The 6,000-nt window shown below is 48.9% G+C and overlaps 1 non-coding gene across 1 annotated transcript; it reads left to right on the top strand.

The window, feature by feature from the left end:
- Positions 1–5,625: 5,625 nt before the first annotated feature.
- Positions 5,626–5,732, top strand: LOC112813059 (U6 spliceosomal RNA). Its single transcript, XR_003205439.1, has one exon. It is a non-coding gene; the product is annotated as a U6 spliceosomal RNA (small nuclear RNA).
- The last annotated feature ends 268 nt before the right edge of the window (positions 5,733–6,000 follow it).

Raw genomic sequence — 6,000 nt, 5'->3', positions numbered from 1 at the left:
TTTCTAGTCTCAGGAAACCCAGCTGTAGAAGGCCCTCCTCCGTGGGGCTGAAGACACATGGGCTGGAGCCGAGACCCAGCAGCATGGGCCTCTGTGTTCTCAAAACTGGGGGGACCTAGAGAAAGGGGAGGGAGGTGGCAAAGCAGCCCAGCCTCCCCTGGGACTACAGAGAGGCCCTGCCTCCTCCCAGCAGAGCAGTGGTCTCACAGGGCAGGGGGCAATTTGCCCTGCCCCGGGGGGTGTTTGGCGATGCTTGGAGACATTTTGGGTTGCCACAGCTCGGGGGAGAGTGCTACTGGCATCTAGTGGGTAGAGGTCAGGGGGGCTGCTCAACATCCTCCAGTGGGTAGAGGTCAGGGAGGCTGCTCAACATCCCCCCAGCAGGCTGGCGGGGGGGGTGGTGGTGGTGTGTGTGGGGCTGGGGCTAACAAAAAATGATGTGGCCCCAAATATTACCAGGGCTGTGGTGAGAAGCCCTGCCTGAGAGTCTTGGTTCAGTGTGTTCCACCCACAGCTCTGAGGAAGCTCTGTGTGGGGCTCCTTCAAGGAGTCATTCTGCAACCAGGAAGCCAGCAGCCGCACGCACCGCGAGGCAGAAGATGGAGGGAGGGAGGGCGGCACCACGCGTACAGGTTTCAATTAACTGCATCTTTCTTGCCGACAGAGAGAGGTCAGTGTTTGCCTCTGTTTACAGGCCTCGCGACCAACGTAGGGACCGACCGGCTCCATGCAGTAGGCAGAATGATGGCCCCCAAAGAAAGATGTCAGGTCTTAAACCCTGGAACCTGGGAATGTTACTCTATATGAAAAAAAGACTGGTCTTTGCAGGCGTGATTAAGTTAAGCTTCGGGAGATGGGGAGGTTATCCTGCATTATCTGGGTGGACCCTAATTGCAGTTGCACGTGTCCTTATAACAAGGGGGCGCAGGGAGACATGCCGCATGCACAGCGGAGAAGGCAATCTGGTCAGAGAGGCAGGAACCGGAACGATGGGGCCACAAGCCAAGGAATGTGGACAGTCAGCGGGAGCAGGCTAAAGCAAGGGACAGATTCTCCCCTAGAGTTTCCAAAGGGACCGTGGCCCCACCGACACCTTGATTTTGGCTCAGTGATACTGATTTCAAACTTCTGGCCTCCAGAACCATGAGAAGAAGTTTTCCTTGTTTTAAGCCACCAAGTTTGTGGCCAATTTGTTATAGCAGCCCGAGGAGACTAATACAGCCCGATACTCCTTGAGCCCCCAAATCGGCTGAGGCTGAGCGGCAAATCCTTCCGGTACAGACAAAGCCAAAGCCCTTCTGGGGTAGGATTTGAGGGGGAAATGGAAATTTCCTTTGCACCTCCCTCTCTATGCTTACCTCTTCCACCCTCTCTTTGAAGCACCCTCCCCGGTGAAAACATGGCACCTAACTTCCCTCTGCTTCCCTCTGCCAACTGTTTCCGGTGAATGCTGGGCAAGTCCTCTGACAACCCCAGTGCTTGGCTCCAACCTGTCTGAGGCTGCTTGTCACTTTCTGCCTCCATTTCTTGTCAACGTACGTGCAGTAGGTCCTAGACTAGACTCTGAGCTCCTGGGAAGCAGGAGCCATGTTTGAATTATCGTGAAGTCTCCTGAGGACCGCAGCACATCAGTAAGCACACAGTAGGTGCTCCGTCGGTGGTTAATGTGCGCTTCCCATGTCCTTACTATGAGAAATGTTACTTCGTTCTCTTCATTGCCTGGGGGTCAAGAAGCTCAAAGCCAAGTATGATGCTGGTAAACAGGAATCCTCCCTCATTCTTCCACATCTGCAACAACGTGACACGAACAACATTAGTGTTCTTTGTTTTTAAATTGGTGCATAATTTGCACATGGTAACATGCATGTGTCTTACCCCTACAGCTTGATGACTTTTTCCCCTCCTATGCTTTCTTGTAACAACTGCCTGGATCAAGATAGGGAATCTCTCCAATTACCCCAGAACGTTCCCCTCTTCCCTTTCCCAGTCGGCTAACCCCCATGTTCCTCACACCTCAGTGAACTGCTGTTCTGTCTTGCACTCCAGAATTCCATATAAATGGAATCATCTGGCTTCTTTTTCGCCAAGTAATGTTTTTGAGATTTATCCAGGTGCTTGTGTGTATCGGTAGTTTTTTCTTTAAAAAAACAAAAAACAAACTGCTGTGTATTTTTCCATTATGTGAATATGCCGCAATTTGTGAATCCATTCTTCTGTTGATGAGCATTTGGATCATTTCCAGTTTGGACCTACGGTGAGTAAAGCTACTGTGAGTGTTGTTGTATTTTACGGCCCTGTGCTTTCGTTTCCCTTGGTTAGATACGTAGGAATAAAATGGCTGGGCCATAGAGAAGGTGTCTGCTTAACTTCATCGAGATTAGTATCACTGGGCGCCTGGGTGGCTCAGTCGTTGAGCCTTCGGCTCAGGTCATGATCCCAGGGTCCTTGGATCAAGTCCTGCATCGGGCTCCCTGCTCCGAGGGAAGCCTGCTTCTCCCTCTCCCACTCCCCCCACCCCCTGCTTGTGTTCCCGCTCTCGCTGTCTCTCTGTCAAATAAATAAAATCTTAAAAAAAAAGAGAGAAGAAAAGAAATTAGTATCACTATTCATGGTTTGGGTACAAGAAAACAGATTTTTGGTAACAAAAATGAAGCAGTGACAGTCTTTCTGTACTCGTTTTCCTGATTCCGTCCATAATTTTTTTTTTTTTTTTTTTTTTTAAGATTTTATTTATTTATTTGAGAGAGAATGAGAGATAGAGAGCACGAGAGGGAAGAGGGTCAGAGGGAGAAGCAGACTCCCTGCTGGGCAGGGAGCCCGATGTGGGACTCGATCCCGGGACTCCAGGATCATGACCTGAGCCGAAGGCAGTCGCTTAACCAACTGAGCCACCCAGGCGCCCCATTAATTTCTTTTAAAAAAGATTTTATTTATTTATTTGAGAGAGAGAGTGAGAGATCACGAGCGGGGCGAGGGGTAGAGGGAGAAGCACGCTCCCCGCAGAGCAGGGAGCCCAACGCAGGACTCAGTCCCAGGACCCCAGGATCATGACCTGAGCCACAGGCAGACGCTTAACCGACTGGGCCACCCAGGCGCCCCCATTAGAGTAATTTCTTAAAGAAAGAGAGTGCCATATGCGTGGGTAATTGAATCAGCCGTAGAGAAAGCTGGAGGGTCACAAAGCACAGAGAACCGAACTAACACATGCACATAAACACATTCTCCTATCAGTTTGTACGCGCACCAGCCCATGTCTTTAAAGCTGGTCTTGCCTGGCGTGCGGATCGGACATAGTGCCCACGCACACAGGTTCCCTGTGAAAGAAAATACTGTAAGAGGGAAATTTGCTCTGTAATGAAGCCCTGACTGACATGACAACTGCAGGCAGAGAGGAGAATTTGGAATATGCAGGACCGGGGCAATCAGATCCTTCTGTGGTGCTCATTCTGAGGGTTTGAAAAAATCGTATTCCCCTGCCCAGTCCGCAGCTCCCCTGACGCCCGGGCACAGAGACCTGCCCCCCGGCCAGCTGCCTGCCCCCTTCAGAAGGGACTTCCTGAGTACCAGCTGCTCCCCGCTTGAGGGCCACTGAATTCTAGAAATCCTGAAGAGCTTTGCAAAAGTGACTGGAGAAGGGGGGGACTATTTGAAGACCCTGTAGTGTTGTCATGAGACTAGAGCTAAGCCTGGGACCGGCTTTGTCTTTCGACAAGGTGCGTTTCCCAGCACCCATGACTCGTTACAAAGGAAATTCCTTTTCACCCAAATGGGTGTTTCAAACACTGTTTCTAATGGTGCACGCTATCTGACTGCTTTTGGGCTAACATCCCACCCTGTCTGCTATTTAAAACTTTGATCTTTATCCATGACATGCGTCTCGTGCTTCACTGAACGGCAACTTCTTATAGAATCTCTTCTTATAGAACCTGAGGTGCTGCTTCTGGGATCCAGTCTACCCCATCTGTGTTTCATCATTTACCTGGTTTCCCTAAAACCCTCATGCTCTTCTTTGCCCCTTTCTTCCCATCTGTGGAAAAAAAATTGGCCATGTCTGAGTGGCACCAAACAGATCGAGTCAGGGAATAAGAAATGTCAGTCACAATAAGTAAATAAAATCTCTAAAATATCTATCTATCTATATATCAATCACCCAGGTGGTATATCTGGCACCGGGAAATTAAAACAAAGGGGTGATTCGATATCTTTTTTTTTTCCTTATTTTTCTTTTTTGTTGTTGTTATTAAACGTTTATTTTTCCCTTGCTCTCCTGCTGTGTAGATAGTTGTTTTCTGGACAAAAATAAATCACCTGTTACTTGATCTTCTTTGCCATTTTTGAGAGAGACTGTTGATTGAATTTGTCTTGGAACTGTTTTCGGAAGAGAGGTTAGCTCTCGCAGGGGGGTTGGTAAACAATGCAGTGGCAACTGGCCCTACATTTTTTTTTTTAAGATTTTATTTATTTATTTGAGAGAGCGAGTGATAGAGCATGAGAGGGGGTGGGGAGGGGCAGAGGCAGAGGCAGAGGGAGAAGCAGACTCCCCACTGAGCAGGGAGCCCGATGCGGGGCTCGATCCCAGGACCCCGGGATCATGACCTGAGCCGAAGGCAGAGGCTTAACCGACTGAGCCACCCTGGCGTCTTGGCCCTGCGTTTCTTATCTTGCTTTCCTGAGGCTCAGCTCCCATATGAGTTGTTCTAATGTACAACGTTTTGATCTGTCATGATTAGGAGCTCATTTCTCTCTTATTCTAAAGGGCATGTGGGGTTGTTTAGGAAGAAGTGACCACGGACTCTGGCAGAGGCGTCTTTTATTATAGGAGTTGATGCTTCTACCACTGGTATCCCACGCGGCGGACCTCAGAAGCCTCCACAGTGGTGGGGCATATTGTTTCTGGAAACACTTCCTTCTCTAGTTCTCCTAGCATAAGTGAGTCTTCATTTGGAAAATGATGAATGTATCAGTGTAAATGCCCTTGTGGGCCCACAGACTCTCTTGTGAACTTTATTGTTGATCATGATAGTCATGTAACTACCACCACAGTCAAGATATAGAACATTCGTATCGCTTCAAAAAGTTGCCCATTGCCTCCCACCAATCCCCAGTTCCTGACAACCACTGATCTGTGTCCCTATAGTTTGGCCGTTTACAGAATGCCACATAAATGGAACCTTAACAATGCATCGTCTTTTGTCTCTTGCTGTTTTTACTCCCCACAAGGCTTTTGAGGTTCGTTCATGTTGTTGACTGGATCAGTGCTTTTTTATAGCAGAGCAGTACTGATCACAGTATGCACCACAGATTGGCTTATATGTTTCCTTGTTGACGGAGCATTTGGGTTGTTTCGAGTTTGGGGCCATGATGGATGGTTCCCCTCTAAACGTTCCCCGTACGGAGGCTTATGTGGGCGTGTGTTTCCGTTTCTCCTGTTGTCTTAGTTTGGGCCTTTATAACAAAGTGCCATGGACAGAGTGGCTTATAAACAGCAGAAATTTATATCTCACAGGTCTGGAGGCAGGAAGACCAAGATCAGGGTGCCAGGCATGGTCAGGTTCTGGTGGGGGGCCTCTTGCAGGTCGGGGGAGGGCTGTCTTCTTATTGTAGCCCTAGAAAGAGGGCACGAGAATGCTCGCTTTGGCAGCTCACACACTAAAACTGGACCGCTACTGAGAAAATTAGCATGGCCCCTGAGCAAGGATGACATGCAAGTTTGTGAAGTGGGCCATATTAAAAAAAAAAAAAAAAAAAAAAGAGGGTGAGGGGCGTCTGGGTGGCTCAGTCAGTTAAGTGTCTGCCTCAGCTCAGACACTGGGATGGAGCCCTGAGGCGGGCTCTCTACTCAGTGGTGAGTCTGCTTCTCTTTCTCCCTCTGAATAAATAAATAAATAAACAAAATCTAAAAAAAAGGGGTGAGAGTCATTTTATAAGGGCACTGATCCCAATCCTGAGGGCTTCACCCTCATGACCTAATCACCTCCCAAAGCCCCCCCTCCTTATACC

The sequence above is a fragment of the Callorhinus ursinus genome, unplaced genomic scaffold (genome assembly GCF_003265705.2).
Source record: "Callorhinus ursinus isolate GAN/ISIS: 27379988/994484 unplaced genomic scaffold, GSC_fseal_2.0 scaffold16, whole genome shotgun sequence".
NCBI classification, from domain to species: Eukaryota; Metazoa; Chordata; class Mammalia; order Carnivora; family Otariidae; genus Callorhinus; species Callorhinus ursinus.
The sequence above is the reverse complement of the archived record's forward strand: the minus strand, read 5'-3'. Positions and strand labels throughout refer to the sequence as shown.